Source organism: Agelaius tricolor, unplaced genomic scaffold (genome assembly GCF_023055355.1).
Source record: "Agelaius tricolor isolate 1412-34295 unplaced genomic scaffold, bAgeTri1.0.p SCAF_6, whole genome shotgun sequence".
NCBI classification, from domain to species: domain Eukaryota; kingdom Metazoa; phylum Chordata; class Aves; order Passeriformes; family Icteridae; genus Agelaius; species Agelaius tricolor.
This window is the reverse complement of record NW_027269266.1, coordinates 36,965,385-36,986,967: the sequence shown is the minus strand read 5'-3', so window position 1 is coordinate 36,986,967 and position 21,583 is coordinate 36,965,385. Positions and strand designations below refer to the sequence as shown.

The following is a 21,583-nucleotide window of genomic DNA, read 5'->3' as shown; positions in this document are numbered from 1 at the left end:
CATTAAAGTACTTGAATCATGCAAGTTTTGAAAGACAAAAAAATATCCTTTTCTTCTCCATTTGTATTTTTTCCATGGTTAGAAATGTACCTGAAAGCTCAATCTTTCAAAGGCTCCAACTGTTTGCTGCTTTGTTCTCAAAATCAATAAAACACACTATTTATAAGTAAAACACTTTGTATGTTGCAGATCTTTGTCACTGGAGAGTCTTCCATTTTAAAATGCCTGCTCTGTGTTAAGAAAAGATATTGAAGAATGAGCACAGGGAAAGTTAATAAACAAAATGCATTCATGGCCCATTACTTCAAATAACTTTACTATATAAATAGTCCACTCATCAAATAATGGCCTCAATGAACATTTAATTCTCAGACAATGCATTTGTAATGTACTGCAGGGATTAAAAGTTCTGCATGAATATCACTATCCTGGAAGTGCCACTACTCACAAGAGAAGTACTGACATATTTCCCACTTGATTAAAAACAGTTTCTAGTCTTTCCTCACCCTGCTTCTCTACTAGACCTCCTTGTCCTAGAAGGACCAAAAGAAAATATATTCTCTACATAGGAGCTCCCAGTCCTGATGATGATCATCAGCCTTGCTTTTAAAATCCAGAAGCACACTAGTGCAGCATTACTAGAGAGGAGAAAACGAAGCAGTCCCCATGATTTTGTTAAGAAAGCAAGTGATGAGAATTCCCTCATGTAAGTGCATGCTTGAATCCTTTTTACAACAAGGTGGAACAAAGTGAGTTTTTCACACAATGTTCTCAGTTGGAAGGAACTCACAAGGATCATCGAGTCCAACTCCTGACTCTGCACAGGACACCCAAGTATCACACCCTGGGCCTGAGAGCATTGTGCAAACACTTCTGGAACTCTGTCAGGCTGGTTCTGTGACCTGGGGAGCCTGTTCCAGTGCCCAACTACCCATTTGGCGAAAAACCTTTTTCTAATATCCAACCTAAACCTCCCCTGATACAACTTTAGGACATCCCCACAGGCCTGGTCACCACAGAAAAGAGATCAGGTCAAAATAACCTGGTACACATTAGCTTACAAAACAAAAAGTTAGCACTACCACCACCAGGAACAATCATTACAAGACCAAGGCAACAATGGAAGAGCCTGAATTATGTGAGCACTGCGACAGTGACAATCACTACAAGAACTGCTGAGATGCCTGGATACTTGCTACTAGGTATATCTAAAAGTGAAAGACCTCCCTTCACTCAGCCATCTTGCTGCTAATGGTGAAAGAGAGTATCTTTGTAATATGTGGTTGCTTTTATCCTGCAACACAATGACTGAGCCTTGATGAGAAAAAACCAAGTCAATGACTCAAACACCAACAAAACACATTCTAACAATGACTGCCACATTCATGGTGTCATTTTAGGAACTGACTCCAGTACATTCAGATTTATTTTTTTTTGTGTCCTGTGGGTTTGACCTGAATCCTAATGAAATTAACTGCTAGAAGAAACCAAGCCAGTACAAGCTACCAGATTTCAAGGCATGATGCAAAACCTGCTGAAAAAGTCAACCGATGCTTCTACTAGAAGCCAAAAAGGAGGAAGGCCAGAAAGCTCCTGGAAATCTAAAATGGATCTCATTGCGCTTTGATGGTGAAGTGACAGAATAAATAAATAAAAAATATTAAGAGTTAACTTACAACAGAGATCTAAATATAAAATTCTGCCAAGACCCATTATTCTCAAAATGTATTTTAAGTCATGTTAGGACTTCTGCCTGTGGGTTCATCTAAAGAACCCCAAAACAATTCAATGAAAATGAAATATTCAAAAAAATAAAACAGCTTCTCAGCCATTATTTTCCTCACAAGTTTTGTCTTACTTTAAATTTACTGCTAATACAGTATGTTAGCAGTTGTCCTTAATAAGCTCTGCATACATCCAAGAAAAGTGCACACACTGACAAAGATGCTTCTAGTTTTGCACAACACATGGCTTTTTTTATACGGTATGTTCTCTCTTGAAAACTACTCCCTCACAAAATGAAAATTCAGCAGAAACTCTAATAGCTTTCATATTTCAGTCTAATAGGTAGCATGGCATTGCACTGCCACCCACCTTTGCTACAATATTGCACAGCACATTTAACAGACATTTGCTTCCTTCACTCAGTCCTTATGTGCAGCTTCTGCAGGACCTTAGTATTAACATTTAACAGAGTCTATGAGCATAAAGCACATTTATGAACACCTGCTAGAACATTTTATTTGCCTTAAGAGTTTTATTATAACTGTTAAATTTTCTTGCTATGCTTTATGGGCCAAATCCTGGTCCAGTCCTAGCCTCAACTCCCACTGACTCCAACAGCAAGGAGATGTGATTGTATGTGGGTTTCCATACCAATTCAATACAGCTTTAAAGAAAATGGGATCACTGGTAAGCACAATACTGGACAGAAAAAGCCAGCACTTAGCAGCTCTAAATATCCACTGAACACAGCCTTCAAATGCAATTAAATAAACAAATAAACCCCACACTCCCAAGTCTGTAATCTCCACGCTGCATTACAAAATCCGACACATTGTGAGGCTAGAAGTACAAGGTATGCAGGTATCCCATCTACAAATGGCTTGGTGGGATGTACTACCAGCAACTACTCCCTCTCAGATCACTCACTGATGCTCCTGCCACCAAAATTTCTTTGCCTCTATGAAATCCATCAAAGGCCAGAAGGCAGCCATGTCATGTTGGTCACCTCCTCTGACACATCCAGACAGTCAGAGCCCTCTTCAACAACACCAGATCAGCTGGAACAAACCATGCAGAGCCAGTTGCAGCTGATGAACAAGAGCCCGAGGAAGATGCCAGAAGTCTGGCTGTTCCAAAGATGTTCTCTACAAGTGATCTTCTTCTTTACCATCTTACTGGAGATGTTCCTAACACCTCTGTGAGACTGAACGTGACTATAGAGAAGCAACACAGCTCCTCATAGCTTAGAGAAAAATAATAACAGAGGACTCAAGGAAATCCACATGGAACTCCTCTAAGAAAATTTAACCACATTTGAAATGACTTAAGAGTTTACTTTGCCCACTGCTATTAAAAGTCCAAAAATAGTAAGACAGCTAGCAAAGAATAGACAATATGGCAATGCCACATCTGTTTCACAAAAGCCTGACAGTAAATGCTTGATTCAAAGCATACTATTAAGCCCCCCAAAATTCAAGCAATTATAAAAATGAAATTATAGACACAATGATGAATGACGACAAACCAAATGTTAACAGATCTAGCACCATACAAAAAAAATATTGATTTTCTCTGATTACTACTTAGGTGATCAGAGTGTATGAGGTCCTAGTTGCCTGCTTGCTCTAGATTTTATTAATGCTTCAATATCAGACACCCAATTTGGAAATCAATGCTTACTTCATCATTTTTCTCTGAAGGATCCTATTATTCACAATTGATTTAACAGAAATGAAAGGCTTACCATTAACAAGACCCAGCTGCTGACACTTCTTAGATGAATTATTGAACTTCTAAGAGTGAATTAACTTAACCATCACCAAGACTTATTGTCTGATGTTTCTCATACCAAAGTCAGTGTATTTATAATTACAGAACCAAGTGGTAGAAAGTAACTCCTTTGCTGCCTCCTCCAAAGCCATACATACTAAGTAAAAATTAGGCTTTGTAAAGATAAAAATATGAGTTTTGCACCAAATTCAGTCAGTTGGAGCTTAGTCTCTAACTGCCTTTCGACACCCTGAATCTTCATTTATTTCTAAAACTCATAGGTCATTTCAAGGTTCAGAAAGAAGAAATCCAATTTATGGCAAGTTACATCTTCTGTCAATGAGATTACTAGAGTCAAAGCTCCCTAGGGCTGCTCATGCCCTGCCAGAAAGCCTACAGAAGACTATTATTAATTCCCTTTAGGTACAAAATGAAGAACCACCTTATGAATTGAGATAAAAGTAACAAATATTACGCTACGGCAAGTAGAAGCAGTACTACCAGTCCATGGCAAAAGCAGTGGTAATGTACAAAGCAAGAGTTTAAAACCTGCCATCTCAGCCATGGGGCTATCTCTGCTCAGAACATAAATTCATCATGCCCATTTTCCAATCTAAGAAGGACTATGCACCACCCAAGGTGAATTCAATTCCTCAAATAAGAGCTTTGGCTCTGCTGAATGAGAAGTTCAATACCAAAAAAAGAGCTGGAAGGTTTGGAAGGGCAGATGATCACACCGGCGTCTGTTGTGATCCTACGCATGAATATGTAATCCTATGCAATTCCCAAGCAGCTACACCGCTAATAATGCTCTTCACAAGTCATCCTTGAGAAGTGGCAATAAAAACCCTGAGTGCCAGCACACTGACCTACAAACACATTAGTGTCAAGAGCACAGATCTGTGCTAGGCAATATGATATCCTTCAGCCACTGACAGTAGAACCACAGCTGCCTGGTGACACAGCCAGAACAACAGCTCAGCTGTCAAAACTAGTGAACATTTCAGGTCTTGGTAGACTTCTGGCTAATCTGTACTACCTGGCTGAGTATGCCATCAAAATGCTAGTATGGCAACTGCTTTCCCCTTTAGCATTCATCACACTTGCAGAGGTCAGCTTGATTATACTTACCTCTGCAACTGCTCTGAAGACTTCAGCACAAGACCAAATTCAGACTCCAGATGCAACGCATCCAGGAAGCCTTCTGGATTAATAACACAATTTTTTGCTTCCTTTTTATTCCACAGAATGGTGAGATAACAGACCTGCTTATCCTTTTCACACAAGCTGAAAGTCAACAACTGTCCAAAATCACTAGAGCCTCTTCTCAAACCTCTCAACGGATTTGAGTGCTTTCACACTGCTAGAGGCAAAACACCTGGGCCTTTTTTACCAGGGTTACTATGTGAGGAAGATAGTCTTGGAGCAAACCAATCACTTTTTGAATACTGTATTTCCCTCCCAACCCCTGTTTTAACCCCTATCTTACTGAAACTAACCTTAAAATTCTGCTTCGGACATCGGACAAACACTTTAACAATTAAGAAAAATGGGAAGGAAAGAAGCTTGACAGACTCTCCAAGATCATAGGAGATCATTTCCTATATTAGGAAAACAGGCCAAAATCATAAATTATGATTATTTTTTAAATATTTAGGTATTGAAAAATTTTAATCTGCCTCTTCTCTACAGAATAACACTTTTGAAATGGAGGGTGGCTGGCCATAAGTGAAACCTGCTTAAATTTGATATCTGCATAAAACATATCTCAGCAAGTAGGTTGTCTTTTTTTAAAAAAGACATGGACCTTGGCAGATTTCCTGCTTTTCTTACACTCATTTCTTCCAGTACTTCCCACATTGTGAAATAACTCTTAATGCTATAAAGACAGTGCAGACTGCAAAAATTGGTCCTAGTGGTTCCAATGGGAGTGACGTGGCCAGAATTTGGCATTCAACAAAGTTTCCATTTCTACATAGGTTTCATTTATTTTTCAGTTTAAAAATAACACCATATTTTGGCATGTAACTAGAGCTGCTCCTGCAACTCAGAAGAAATAACACTGCTGGCAAGCCTCAAATCTGTTCCAAGACAAAAAACTGTGTTGGCAGAACTTTTCTAAAAGTTCTTTTTGACTAGAGGCAGAATTCAACACCAGCATAAATGGAGAAACTTCAGTGAAAACAGTTATGTTACACATTAAGTTTATATAATGCAAATATATTTAGCTGACATGGAATTTAAATTCTTTTGAACCAATTCTGTTTATCTTTTACACGTACATAATAACTTAGCACCAAATTCTATAATCATTCTTCTGTGAATACTCTTTTCCCTCCTACATAAATGGTACTGTGCTATTTACAAAGTACCACAACCATGCCACACATTTTTTTAACCTAAGAGTTATCCAATTAGGATGTGGTGAAATTAAAGCTGCAAGATCTATATTCCTGCATCAATTACAGGCACAGAAGAAAATAACATAAATCTGACATTTCACAACTTCTGAGGGTTTGATTTTGCAACCTACTTTCTAAAATACCTTTTTTGCACGTCATACCCAAGGATTTTTTTAGAGCATGAATACAGTTAACCAATGGGCAGTGGTGTTTCATCAACACAGATCACAGCAAGATTTGACTCCCAACTCCACTATAGCACAGACAACAATGAAACCATCCAAGTACCTAGAAAAAGATGCCCATGCCCCTTGGATATTCAGGATATAGCTGGTTGATGGACGGGACAAAGTACTTACAAGGAAACCTGGACTATTTTGGATTAACTGTTGAGAAAAACTGAATTGAGTTCTTCTTGCCAGAGAGAGGGAGAAAGTTGCATGACAGTGGTATCAGGCTGCTTCAATTCTCTTGAAGAAAAACCAATACAAAGCTTAAACATGTAGATATTTCTAAAGCCAAGTTCTAAGCACAGCTCACTCACTCTACCCTAAATACAGTTGACTTAACTCTAAATACAGTTGTGTGAGTATTGCATTGAACATCTTTGGTGTTTTGCCTTTTTGTCAAACTATGCTTTTTTTTACATTTTGCTATACTGTCACTGAAAAAAAATTATAAAGAAATGTAGACTGAATTTATTTACCTTCAGATTCTTAAGCATTTGTATCCAATGCACCACAATTCATGAACTGCTTCACATAATTCAACTAGGCACAACTAACACACCTTTAAAGGTCCCCTCCAACCCAAACTATCCTATGATTTGCAACACTAGATTGTACAAGTCAGTCTGTCTACATGTAAGGTATCTTTTCAATAAAATATACCACTTTAGATGTCCATTGACTTAAAACTATTCAACAAATAAAAAGAAAAGTAAGAGGTGATACTTATGTTCAGACCAGAAAATAATGCAGTTAATTTGACCACCAATATAATTAATACAATGACCAGATAAGTACAGTTAGAACTACAAATAAACTTAATATGCTTTATATGTAAGTAAAAACTAAATAGAATATGAACTAAACTTGAGGTCTGGAATTCCAACCAGTGGTCTCATTGAGAATAAATTACACAAAATTTTCAGTGTAGTGTGCCTAAGAATTGATGTCACAAAAATCATCAGACCTTCAGAAATTTAAGGCAAATTTGCCACCAAGGAAAACACATTAATCATCTTTTTATTTCCACTGTAGAAATGTACTACAGGTGTTTCAGAAAGACTTTGATTTTCAAAAATAAGTGGTCTGTTTCTTTCCATACATTACCAAGTCTAACAGAGGCACATTTTTATTTAGGCTAAATCATGCCTTATGGGATACACTTAGGAGGAGGAAAAGAGGACATACAACTGGCATTTGAGACATATTGCCAGTGCAAAGCTGCCAAAAGCACACAGCAGGGAGCATGTTTTGGCTATCCATGAGCAGAATAAGCATGCACTCCTTAACCACTGCCAGCTGGCATTTGTTTCCAAATACAGAATGCTCACTAGGCAGTTTGGAGACTGGACATACTCCTAACCTTAACTATGCTCCCATAAAAGTGTGATGCTGAGATACCTCATTAACCATGCCTCTCTCTTAGCCGACTGCCAAATGAGAGAGACTGAATGACAAACAAAAAGGATACATTTCTCCCTATGCACAAAAAAGCACTTAAAGTATATCCTAACATACTCAAGTGCTTACAGCAGAAGAAAGATTTTAAGAGTGTTGGAAGAAAATTCTGCCAGAGTCTCAAAAAGCAGAAACACTGCCACACTCCATTGCACATAGATAGAAAAAGTGAAATCCAGAGACACAGAGTACCAAGAAAACATAGCAATGTATATAGAAAGAGTGGCTGGCACTGTGATTACAAACTGCACTATCATGTTTAATACAACCTCTAGCACTCCTCACAACAGACGCTCCCTGCTTTATGCGCTGGGGCAGATTTGTGGGTAGAAGATTAATGTCCCCCTCCATCTGTTAATGACTATATAGGTCCCCTGGGCTTTGCACCAAGGGTACTTTGCCCTTAGGATGGAACAAGAAATGGGAATCTGTGTTTGTTACAATATGCACTTACTATTTCCAGCAACACTAGCAATTGCTAGATGTGTATATTATTTCAACTTTATCTACCAAAACCATATTTTATCATGGTAGTTCAACTGTGGTTCCAAGTAGATTTTCAAAGAGATCAGTTAAAAGGAGAACAAACCAACGGGGAAGGGAGGGGGCACTTTTCACTTTCAAAGTGCTTTTCTGACACACAGAGTCTGCATCAGTATTTGCCCTGTAAGTGCTCTATTCATTTAACTTTGCTCTAGAGTTTCAAAGTGACTCCACTTTTTGGATTTCCCTTTCTCTGTCACTGATATCCTGCTGTCACCGACCAAGCAACTCACAAGGAAGAAATGTACCAGACTGCCATGCAAAGGAGCAGGCACTAATTAAAGTCTTCATTTCCTTCAGGGGGTTCTGTGAGTGGATTTTAACTTACCCCTGATAACTGTACCTTTCCTCCTGAGACCTGGAGGCAAATCAGAAGGAGCTTGACACCAGCACAGTCTTCATGGACCTAAGCCACTTTGATATCCTGGAAGAATATAGGGAAAGAACCATTACAAAATGAAGTTCTGAAGGAATGAGGCAAACATAGCCACCACCAGAACCATGATACTGAGAGCAAAATCAAAGATCTTAAAAGTATCTCCAATATCCACAAATGAGAAATCAAAATCAGAGCGTTGCTTCACTAAAGTCTCCAAATGTGGTGTTTCAGGTTTGTTTCATGCTTCCTTTCTTCCTTTTCCCACCCCTGTCAATTGCAACACTGACCTCAATTCCATCTCAAGGAAGAAATAGTTGTCCCTGCCAAAATTTCCTGTGAGCACCAAAGGGAATTACAGGGGCAGCCAACCACGTTTACATTATCACCAAGCATATTTAATCAACTTCTCCCTGTTTACTCAGCTCAACTTTGGAAAAGCTGGAACACCTTTGCAGCTGAACCATCCACACAAGAACGTTCTACCCTCTTTTTAAAAAAGGGAAATGCAATTTCAGCACATGACCTCACCAATCCTTTTGATCCAACTGGGCACTGTCTCTCAAACCATTCCTGCCCAACAAGAAAAGCAGGACAAGACCATAGTCAAAAAGGGAGAAGAAAGAAAAATGGAAAAGAAATTGCTCTGTACTGTCCTTCAGCTTCAGCAGATAATTTCCTGGTCTCAAATGCTACAAAAGTGAAGAAATTGCAGCCACAAAAGACAATTTTTTCCCTCTATATCAGTAGCAGTACAAAACAATGAGTGTTGAACTAACAAAGTGCTCTGCCTGTCTAGGCCTTAGTACTCACAGTATTACTCTAAAAACACTTCTCTACTGGCTTCCCAAATAAGGAAATGCTCCAAATCAAAGATACACACTTAATGTTGTTAAAATTAATTGTAAAACACAACCAAAAAATCCAGCCTGATTTGTATATATTTTGTTTCTGTAACACAATATTGTTAGAATCAACAGAGCTGCTCCCAGATTTCTCATCTGAATCTAGTGATATTTAGCCTTTTTCTTATGCTTCCTCAAGAAGCCATGCATTCCACCTTTCATTTGAAAATTAAAGGAATCATCTTTTCCTTTAATCTGTGTACAATAGAGGAAAACACATTCTGAGTACAATTTAAATATATAAAGCAGGTAAAAGCAATTCAATGCTAATATTTCTCCAATAAGTCCTTCTCAGGTCCTTTTGGAAGTCTGACTTAAAACCAAAAAGTTTGAAACTCAACGCTAAAAAAATAATAAAATATATACAGTTAAGAATATTAAAAGCAAAAGGGAGGTAAGGGACAGAGCAAAGAGCTGCAGTTTCCCTTTCCTGTAGGGAGTACAAGATAGCACAAGATAGCACATCTCCTTCTCTGATACTCCTCTGAGCAGCAGCTTGCTTTCCTTAATGTGCCTCCTCAATTGCCATGCTATGGCCTGGACAGGTAGGCAGCCCCTGGAGAGAAAAGCCACTGATGTCTGTGCATCCTACAGAGCACTGACAGCAATCATTCAAGCTTTTATACAAGCCCCTGTACCTCTGCAGCAAGGCTGCTCTCAATCTGGCCTCCAGAGAAAATGCAACAGCCTAGATTGATAACATCTACTCACCCTGCTGCTGATTAGACAGAGATTGTCTCTGACAGACTTTCCAAAAAGCTGAACAGGAGTCCTAAGCCTGAGCCACAGCTAACACATGCAACTCAGCCACTGGTAAAACACATTTAGTGTCAATTGCAAAGAAAATCCCAAACATATCTGTTTGGGGGAAGAGCAGGGGAGTTACTGTTGCTTATTTGTGGAGAAGAAGGGAGGAATGTATCATGTCTGCACACATACACAGACTTATGTCTCACACATGGGTACGGGATAACAAATACAGCTTGTTCTCCACTACAGAATTTTCCACTTTGAACATACAGACATCAATATATAAAGTTCATGTTATTTCAGTGAGATACCTTTTGAATGAGTAACGTTGGCAGGATTACAATTCATGTAACACAGAGTCTTTGGTCATCACTAACTCAAGGACAAATTGAAGTCTGAAAGCCAAATCTATGGGGATTTCTGGTGACATCACTAAGACCTCACACAGATGCCTGAGACAAGTAGTGCTGGTATTTTGCCCACCTTTGCACCAAGTTAGCTCTGAGAAATGACTCAAAAAACAAAAAGTCAAACATGATGCCACAACTAACAAGAGTGAGCAGCTCCATCAACAGAGAGTACTCTCATCACATCAGGAACAAAGGACATGTGAACAATCAATCTTAGAGAGTTTCAGTAGCCATCCTGTCAGGAAAAAAAAAAACCAATATTTTTTTTATCAAAGTATAAGAGTTATCAAATTTAGTGTGTTATATACCTTCCCAGACTTGTGAAGAACTCACCAACAGTGCCCACAGCCAAATCCAGCAAAGACTACCAGTTGACCTGTGTCACATTTACTTGTCAGAGCTATTCTCAACACACAGCAGCAAGGCTGTGACTAGTCAAGGCAGCAGTAGCACTTTGCCCCAGTTTAACTTGCTCCTTTGCACGTGCTCTTTATCCATTTTTATTTGAAATTATCTTGGCCACGAGTACTACACAAAGGGCTCCTCTGATCCCACAAACAGCTCTTTTGTCCTAAGAATATAATTTAAAAGACTATTTAGAATAAGTTTTACAATACTTATTTTCTCTGCAGGAAATCTTCTTACAGAATCAGAATAATTTAGGCTGAAAATGACCTCTAGAGGCCACGTCCTCCAATTCCCAGTCAAAGCAGTGCTGATCTCAAAGTTAGAACAAGTTGATCAGTCTTGTCCAGTCATGTTTCTAAATCTCCAAGGTCAAATCTCACAACCTTCACAGACCTCTGGTCAGAGTTTAACTATTCTGACTGTTAATTCTTTTTCCTTATGCACAGTCAGAATTGCTCCGTTTCTATGTGTGACAACTGCACCTCACCCTTGCTCTGTACACCTCAGAGAAGAGCACTGTTCTCTGTTCCAAAACAGAGTATTAGGAAATGGAAAGCAAAAATTCATCTTCATCTTCTAATCTCCAGGCTGGGCAAACCCACATCCCTCAGCATCTCCCTGTATGATGTGTACTCCAGACACCAACTGAAACAAGGTGGCTGCTCCAGATTAAAACTCTTGAAATTATTTATGAAAATAATTTTCATAACAAAGCCTTTCACATAACTCACCTGCATCATACAACATTGCTTTACAGGTCTCCTGAGGCAGACAGGACCATTGATACCTTACTTTGTGATCCCAAAGAAAGTTCTGAAGACAACCTCAGAGGAGCATCAAGCATAAAGGATTTGATAAGATGATGCACAGGGTGGCATCTCAGATCACCTAAACACTCTGGAACAGCACTTTTTTAAGAGTACAAAGAAAAAAAAATCAACATTTAAAAGAAGTCTAATGTGGTTTAGAATGTAGCTATACAGCTTCCTGCAGTTGACCCCAGAAAAATAGAAGACATGTGATGTGTAACTTCCTTTGACTTTTCTTTGAACTCTTGATAGAAGTTCCTGCTTTAAAGAGCAGGATTTTTTTTTTATTAATTGTTCTTACAATTTTCATTAATATTTCCAATAGTACCTAAGGCTAAAATATCTGCATGCACCAATTCCATGGGTTAGAACACCCTCTCAAAGAAAAACAGTTTCTAATCTTTATTTTGAGATAGGGTGCACTGCATTACTTTGATGAAATGAGTAATACCTGCCCCTCACTTGACCCTGTTAATTCCAAAGCATTTGCCGAGAATCTAGACACAGGTCAAAACAGATACAAGAAAAAGGATACATAAGAAAAAGAAGATCTGTTACCCTGAGTTACTGAGAGCACAATTCCATGCATGGCAGCACAAAGCCTGCCCTCACAGGGCATGAATCAGGTTTCATCCAGAGACCCAAGGAAGTCAGCTTTCGATACAACTTCATAGGATGTTCCCCATATGCAAGAATGGGTTTAATAAAGATTTCATTTATTATTTATTTAGAGCTTGTCATCTATTACTTGGCTACATATTGCTGCCACAGGGAGAAGCTTTTCATATCTGCCTAGATAAGACCTAAAACCTCTAGAATCATGACTGCCAAACACTCCAACAATCAGCAGCCCCAGATCTTAAGATTAAGCTGTGCAAGTTCAAAACCTGTACCCTTAGCAGATGCAGCAGTTCCACCCAAGAACATAACATGTATTAACACTGAAAAATAGCTGTGAAACTATTTATACAGACAAACACACCCATATACTCATTTGTGCATACTGTTGGCAGAATTGTGCCTATTACACACATGCCCCATACTACACACATGACCTTCAGCAATTTAAGAACAGTAGCAAACAGCGGTGTCTGCAATATTCTGCATTCATGATGGAAAAGCCATGGCAAATACAGCAGAGCTGTCACATGGTGATGGCACCTGAGCAGTGAGCCTGCTGCAGCTCTGGAACAGCAGGATCACCCAGCCCCAGGTGCCCTCCTCCAGCCAGACACAGGGGACAAGCTGTAGCACTGCATGAGAGGTAAAAGAGAAACCAGTGTCCCTCCGGAGAGAGGCGCGAACACACACACTGGCACAGGACTCAACTCAGCTCTGAAGTTTTCACATGACCTGGAAAGGTTTTGCCATCACCTATCTAAGAAAAAGAACAAAACCCACTCCATGTGCAAAGCTTTTTAATGCCTCCACAACTGGGACTTTTACATCTCCAGGTTGGGGTTTTCTCCCCCTCCCTCCTTCATCCTATCCTCTCCATTCAGCTTATGTAGAGACCACCTCCAGAGTGCCATGCTAATTAGCAACAGCTTGCACTCTGTATTAAAACTAAAAATAACCCCCAAAAACCTAGTGAAAAGAAAAACTGAATGAGCACATATGCATTTCATCATTTCAGTAATATTGGTGTTATTTTAATTATACTTAAATAATTTTAATTGTGATCTGAGCAGCAGACTAGCTATAATTGCTGAAAAATAGAGTTATAAATGAAACATAAGGTCTATTTGCCTTACAGACTTGTTATAAAGTGCTACAAAAATATATATGTCTGTAACCAAAACTAACAATAATAAGCTCACTGTGTAAGGACAAAACAAAGAGGTGAACAGTAGAGGAATGTTCAGCTGGTGTAACAAATAAATTCAAAACCTACACACTATAACTTCAACAAACTAAAATAATATTTAATAAAATTAAGTTCTTTTTAGTTTCACTAATATGAGTAGGTCCTAAAAAGAGGAAAAAACACATTCTTTATAGGTAAATGTCTATTCTACAAATTTTCTATATTTCCAGTACTTCATTGGCTTTTTCACAATGGGCCTTATTCCGTAGCCTTATATCTGTGCTTCCTATATGTTCAGCATTCACCAATCTACCTTGAATACAAGCTAAACTATAGATTACAGACAATGAGAAGTTCAATGACTCTTCCAGTCATAAAGATTTCCCAGTACTGTGGCAAACAGAATACTGCACATTGCTTTGTGGGAGGGGAAATATGATTTAACTGACATTTCATCAGTGTCTTGGGAGTCAAAGACCATCTCCTATAATATTGAATATTTAATTAGAACACAACCTAAGTAAGTATGGCCAAATAAGAAAATATTGGCCATCTTTTCACCCAGTATCTTGCCTAAGTTGTAACAATAGTTTGCACTTGCAATATTCACCACAGTAGACTCCATTATTATAATTAAGATCAGCTAAGCTGTTTTAGGGAATTTCAATAGCTACTGTCTCCTCCTAACAGATGAACAAGAGAGAGTCAATGATATTGAAAGACAACAGATTTAATGCAGATAACTTACAGAGTTCAATACCACAAAATATTACTGAAACAACAGGTTATTAAACCAGGCAAGATATTAAAGCCTCGTGCATAAGATAACTGCTCGCTGAGAAGGGTTAGAAAAACTTCCACCACAACAAAAACCCCTCTGTAACTGCTCATAACAGCTGGATGACAATGGCTGGACTTTGTATTGTATCCCACTCAGGACTGGCAGCTTTTTTAATCATTGTTTGTATCACCTACTAGGAGAATCCCACCGTGGGGTGCAAAGTAATGGAAAACTAATCTTTGTCTTGAAAATACCTGTACTTCTTGTGTGAAACACCAGTATTAGCACAGATCTGGTGGAACCTGCTTGCAACTCTGATTTTCTATGTGGAAACGCACAGAAGTCAACAGGAACTCAGTTTATGCTACCTACCCACCATATCCATATCGACAGAAGTGTGAAAATGGATGATCTCTTCCAGGCACACCTGGCTCAAACTCCTACTGTACACACCTACAGACACTCATAGTTAGGAATTTGCTGCAATAATTCATTTCTTTCTACAGAAATGGGGATAGGTGAGAACACTGAGCCTTCTACACCTCGCCCACACTAGAGACCCACTACCCCCAAAACAAACTCTATCAATAAATCCCTTTTACTACTGACATAGACAAAATTACCTCAGCAGAAAATGAAAAAGCAGTCCTTGGTGGTGCCACTGTTTCTACCTAGAGAGAACCCAGTTCTCATGTGTAAAAGAGACGCTATTACCATAACGCTATTAGGGTAAATTAGCCTGAAAATGCAAGAGGACTGAGACTTCTGTAAGAAGGTGCAAAAGAGATGCAAAGTACCCAAAGTGCAACCATCTGCGGTGGAGCCACTTTGGATTTTTCACGAGCACGCTTAGTCACAACATAATAACAACCCAAGCTGAGGCACTTTAATTTACTAACACCTAACACCGTGAGACTACCACAGGAGGACAAATCCTGCAACCCTTCATCAGCAAAGTATATTTCACTGGAAGCTGATCCACATAAAAAGCTGAGGATCAACCTTCTCTGATCATTAAAACAGACACAGATGTTGACACAACAAGCTCCTACCCAGAGCTTGATTCATAAAGGAATGATTTAATTAATATTTCAAATCAAAACCAACCTTCTTGGTTAAAAAACAAAGCACACACTAACTCCTGATGCTCTTAGTTTAAGAGCAATGGTTTTTTACTCAATTTTGTTTCCAACTCTTCCCAAATGACATAACCAGAACTACAAACAAGTGATGTCCACATAGCAACTTCTACCACAATGACACAACTGATCTAAATTTACACTGACACCACTTTACCTTAAATCAGCTTCTCCCACATGCACAGGCTTTTGCACTAGGTATCCAATTCCTTCAGTCAGCCTTAGCATCATATATAATTAACCTATGCTTGCTGAACTTCCTCATGAGAACTCTTCCAAAAGAAAGAGATGAAGAGCAGTCTCAGTGAATTTCCTTGCCTTGGACTCTTGCTTTACTGTCCTGGTGGGCATCTCTCGGATCTAGCACAGTCCTTGGACAATAATATTTTGTGTTGCTCCATTAACTACTTTGTTTTCAGAATCCATGCTATTGTTCCTCTTCCTCTTCAAAGCATAAAGTTAGACAGCATTTATTGCCAGTAATTTAGCCCTTCATATTTTGTTACACGCAGCTTGCTTAAATGCTATTAAAAGCACGTCTCAGCCAAAGGCAAAATATCAACACTATCCAAACCAGCAAAATTCTGACACAGATTCAAACGACTAAATTGTCACTCTACATACAAACAACAGTGGGCTACTAGAAAACACCAGAAATGCACGAAGAGCATCCCTATTACCTTCTTGCATCAAAGCCCGTGACACGCACACATCTTCTGTATTTGCTAACCGTGGATCACTCCCTGGCAAGCAGCAGAAGGGATCCAGCAGAGCCCCACACCGCCAGCCTCACTCACCCAGAAGTAATCCCTGCTCCAGCCGCACAGCCACCGCGTCCCAACAACATCCTCCGGCGAGGAGGGGAGCCGCAAAACTGAACTTTCACTCCCCAAAGGCGCAGGAGAGCCGCCCTGCACCCTGCCCGGCCGCTGCCCGAGTTACCGGGGCACAGGAGTAGCGGGAGGCGAAGCGCGCAGCTGGAGCCCGGGCACCGCGGCTCTCCCTGCGCAGCAATCCCACTCACAGGGCGCACACCGCCGGCTCTGCTCCCGCACACCGAGCCGCTCCGCACAGCAAGCGCTGCCGAGACACACTGCCTGGTCTAACCACCTCTGTAAACATCAAGTTTTTTGGGGTTTGGGTTGGTCTGGGGTTTTTTTTAATATTCCGCCAAAACAGCCGTTCATTCAGGCCAACGCCGCCCAGCAGGAGAGCAGCCGCAGCGGCGGAGAGGGTGCCGAGCTGACAGGGTCCCGAGCACAGCCCGGCGCTCCATGCTTCCAAACCGGCCCCCGACGCGCCTCGGGCGCGCTTTTGTCTGCGGAGGAGAAGGCACGGAGCGCCCGGGCGCTGCCGCCACATCACCGCGCTCACGGGCTGCAGCCCGAAATAGCGCCCGCGCCGCCGCGCGTCCCGCCGGGCAGCGGGAGGAGGCGCCCGGCGCCCCGCGCTGACCCGCTCCGAGTTGGTGCGGGGGCAGCGGGGGCAGCGCGGACAGGAGCGGAAGGCGGCGCGGGAGGAGCGCCGCGCCAGCCGGGACCGCCCGGGCGCAGCCGGCAGCGCGCCCCGCTCCCCTCCCCGCCTCTCCCCGGGCCGGACGCGGCGCGGCAGGCAAGGAACCGACACCCGACCCCCCGCCAGCCGCCGGCAGCCCCGCGTTACCTCGGCAGCCTCCCGCTCCCGCCGCCGCCCCGCCAGTGCCGCCGACAGCGGCGGCGGCAGCCCCGGACCCCCCGCCCCGCCCCGCCCCGCCCCCTGGCGGGGCCGCGGGGGCTCGCGCGCCCCCTTGCCGCGCGCGGGGCCCGGGGGGCGCGGGGCGCTTCCCGCCCGCGCGGGCCGGGAGGCGGGAGCGGGACAGCGGGGACAGCGGGGATAGCGGGGACAGAGGGGATAGCGGGGACAGAGGGGACAGAGGGGACAGCGGGGACAGCGGGACAGAGGGGATAGCGGGGATAGAGGGGACAGTGGGGATAGCGGGATAGCGGGGATAGAGGGGATAGGGGGATAGCGGAGACAGCGGGGATAGCGGGGACAGAGGGGTCAGCGGGGATAGCGGGGACAGAGGGATAGCGGGGATAGCGGGGACAGCGGGATCCCTCCGGCGCGCTTCCCGCGCGGAGCCCCGCGGCCGGGGGCAGGTGCGGGGCGGGACAGGGCACCCCGGGCTCGGGACTCGCCCCCTGCTCTCCGGATGCTGCCAGGCGCTTCCCAGATCGAGCGCGGGCATCCCCGGTCGGAGCAGCCGTATGCCCGTCCCTCTTTCCGCCCAGAGCAAGGGACCGGGGCACGGGGTGGGCTTACCCCTTCCCGCCGACCTCTCACCTCACGAGTGCTCTGCGTTTTGACTGCTCTGCCCGCAGCCTCTGGATATAGTTTTTCTTCCATCAGACTCCCAGCGCGGCCCCCGTTGGTAACACCTTCGCTGCCGATGTGCCTCCTCTTGCCTTGACGGCTGCAGTGACTCTCCTTGCCTTCTGCAGGTGTGTGGGTCCGACTAGGAGCAGAGCATGCAGTGAGAAATGTTAGGAATTCCTTCTAGGGAAGAAATCCCGAAAGAGGGAGAAAAGGTGTGGTGATGCTCAGGCGGGCAACGGGCTCCAAGCTTTCCATCCCAACAGTACAGGAACTGACCAGGCCTTCAGCATCCTCTCAGCTGCTGATCATCTCAGCTTAGAGACTGCAAAATCTTCAGGAGTTAAAACAGACAAAAACACCCTGAATTCAGATTTTTGACAGCTGTAATGAGTGCAAGGAAGAATTATGTAAACATTATTAAGTGTTAATAAACACATGTCAGTGTTAGGCACTCTTGTGTAGAAATGTTGGTAAAAGCCACAGTGAAAGCTTTAGTCATAATGTCTTTTTAACTTTATGTAGCTGGTGTAATAGGCCCTGTGCACTGCTGTTGCCTCGACGGAAAATCATTACCCAGTAATGGATGAGCCAGTTCGGAAGGAGTGCCACTGGGATACTGCACACTTTCATTCAAAGATGCTATGTATTAGAGGAAGTAGCAGGAGACCTGCCAACTTTCCCAATTTAATTATTAAACTGTCAGTTCCTGACTCCTTGTTTCGACTTCCTGAGGCAACATCTGGCTGTAATAACAAAAATAAATAAATAAAATAAAATTTGATCATTCACTCAGCAGCATTCTCTTTGCAATGTCCTTTTTACAGCAACTTTTATGAAAAGCTCAATATGGGGGATCCAGACCCGGCATCTCTCTGAAGTCCCCAAAAGCAAAGACAAGAACAGTTTCAGCTGTGATCCTCAAGGCAAAGATGTGCAGAAGGCTATATCATATACTTGAGCCTTTTTTCAACGAGGCTGGTGGTGTGCGTTTTAATCTTCCTAATCCTTCTTTTATTCATAAGAACATCAGCGGGTTTTTTTCACTGCATGAATCTGCATGATATGACTCTGGGAGATTAAAAAAACCTCTTTTGCGAGCCAAGAATTTTTGCATTTTCATCAAACATTGCTTCAAAAGGGTAAAGTTGGTTTCAGGAAGAAAAAAAACATAAAGGATATCAGATTTAAACGCTACCAAATGTGAGCAAAACACTGAAGAGAAGTTTTAAAATATCTGAGACTGTGTCTTCACGTGTTCCCTGGATCTGTTTCATATGATGTGACAGCTTCAGCTCACGATTCGTTATTGCAGTGGCTTTTGGAACTGAATGCCTCTTTTTTCATATCCTCACTCAAACACACGCACACGCTTACGAAAATATGTATCTATATATGTACACATGCACACGGAGAGACAAATACAGAGTGACTCAGCTCTGCATTCTACTTGCTTAATCAGTTTCAAAGCTTCAGCACTGTTCCCCTGCCTTATTTAAAATGCCTAAGGCCACCTTTCCCACGTTGCTTATTTCAGCGCTGGGGTACAGAGCCTTTGACAAAGCTGGGCCATCTACCCTGCCTTCTATGGGTCACCCTCTCCTAAAAGCCTTTCTGCAGGTCAGGAGGTCAGCCCTTCCATTAATCACACGGCAGCTTGGGATTCAGCATTCACCCTGCACACTAGTCCTAGGGAATCCTCAGAGACCTTTCTGCCTGGTGGTCACTTGGGGCTAAGGAAGGAGATCAGGATCTGGAGGCAGAGGTCATGCATGCCCAAACTGCAGAGAGATGGTGTCAGGAATGCTGTGGGGTGACCACCATCGCCCAAGCACTGCACAGTGATTTGGTCATCCCCACAGATAGGAGCTGTAGCAACTCTGCTGGTAAGTAGTGGTCAGGCAAGTATGGCACCAGTGCCTAATTCAGTGCCTCCATGTATAACTCTTTCCCTAGTGCTCCCGAAAAAGCGCTCCTGGTTTTCTCCCTTCCATCAAGAAGTCAGGTAGACAGATCAGGACAGTCTGAAGTCAATGTTGCTGTCTTTTGGGCTTCTGTCAGATTTTTAACATTAGGTACTTGGTCGTCTTCCTCAGAAGTTTCCTTCTTCTCATAGCTTGGAGGAACTTCTGGAACATTTTATTGATTTCTTAGCTGCTCTCCACTGGAACTCCTCATAATTCCTTGCTTCCTAAGGCTTCCTCGGGTACTTTTTCTTTTGTATCCCCAGTTCAAGCAGCAGAAAAGCTAACTATCCTGTTAAGTAGGGCAGCCTTTCTTAAATCGTGGAAAGACCTCTGGATAATCCTTTCATACCTGTCTCCCATCTTCAAGTGAAATGACTATGCCTCTTAAGTTGTCATAGGATGGAATTGAATACTTATATAAATTCTATTCAAGATTCTCCTGTTTTCCCTACAGTTCATGACAGATCAGTCAGACTCTTCCTTTAGACTGTAAAGAAGAAAGAAAATAGAGAGAGGGGAGAGTGTTCAAAGTGGATTTTCTGGTCAGATTCTATTTAACATTTTTTCTACTATTTGCTAATTCCCAGGCCTATGGCTTAGAATTATTTTTTTAAAAGCCACTTGGGGTTTAAAAAAAAACAAAAAAAAAGGAAACAAATCCTCAAAACAAAATGTTTCAAAATGCTCTGGACCAAAGCAATGTCCCAAAGACAGCAAAGACTATCCTGTGGCCAGATGCAGCCTTGAAAACTTCTGTAGGAAGTGGAATTTATATTATAGGAAGGGAAATTTGTACTTCTGTACATTAAGGAGTCTATAATCAATTTCCCTAGTTTTTGCTCAGGAGATCCCGTGACTACTTCTGTACAGAATACAAATTCAGAAATAAAGAGGAAACTATGCAAAAAAAAAAAGAGCAAATCCTTCATGAAAAGAAGGTCAAAGAACAGTTTAACACAGTGAATTTCACAATCTGTTGGAGAAGGTCAGTAGCATGATGGATAAGACTACAGCAGATGTATTTGTATATTTACAAATGTGAAAGCAGAAATTAGAGTCTTATTAAAAGTAGCAGCTGTTAATTGCCAGCCTCACATAAAGACACATGCTTGGAGAGACTGTTAATTAACTGAGTGAAAAACTAGAGGAGTTTCAGCTCTGAATTACTTGTCATGGCCTTAAGAAGTTTGGTGAGAGACTCTGATTCCCAGGTGGATCCTGAACTAGATAATATTTGTTGGCTATATGGAGGCAATGATGTCTATCTGAAACAGAATTGCCCATGCATAAGGATGCGCTGATCCACTCGGGTCAGCATCAGCAGCTATTAAAACAGGCTGACACAAGGAGCTTCCTAGATATCTGTTTTCATATAGTCTGGAGACATCAGCTCGTATAAAACAGCAAAATACTCGAGACTCAGGATCTAAAATTGCTTTCCTTAATGAAAATCTTCCTTTACTGAAGGGGAGAAAAAATATCCTGCAGGATTTGAGCACCAGCTAGCAGAAAAGAAATCCAGAATCCCACTAAGCATGGAGCACACTTACATGAACATTTGTTGTAACAGCCAGCACTTAGCTAAGGACATGATAAAAATCCCAAGATGTTAATAATAATAACAACTCAATCCCTAGCAATATTCATAGGTTGTTGGTTGAGGTTTGTTTTCTGCAAGATACTGGCAAGAAGGAACATGGAGTCTGTGTACAGAATTTAGAGCATTAATTTTGTGTCTTCCATGTTTACTAGGT

At 41.9% G+C, this 21,583-nt stretch overlaps 1 protein-coding gene across 4 annotated transcripts in view; it reads right to left on the bottom strand.

The window, feature by feature from the left end:
• The window catches only part of RARB (retinoic acid receptor beta), a 320,463-nt gene extending 303,185 nt beyond the window's left edge, over nt 1–17,278 (bottom strand). For 2 of the 4 annotated variants that reach the window (XM_071429372.1, XM_071429370.1), the window contains exons 1-2: nt 17,173–17,278; nt 8,454–8,549 (exon numbers count right to left, since the gene is read on the bottom strand). The gene's annotated coding sequence lies outside the window, so the exon portion shown is untranslated. The remainder of the gene's footprint in view (nt 1–8,453; nt 8,550–17,172) is intronic. The other 2 variants (XM_071429374.1, XM_071429377.1) reach the window with 2 other exon arrangements.
• Nucleotides 17,279–21,583: the final 4,305 nt, after the last annotated feature.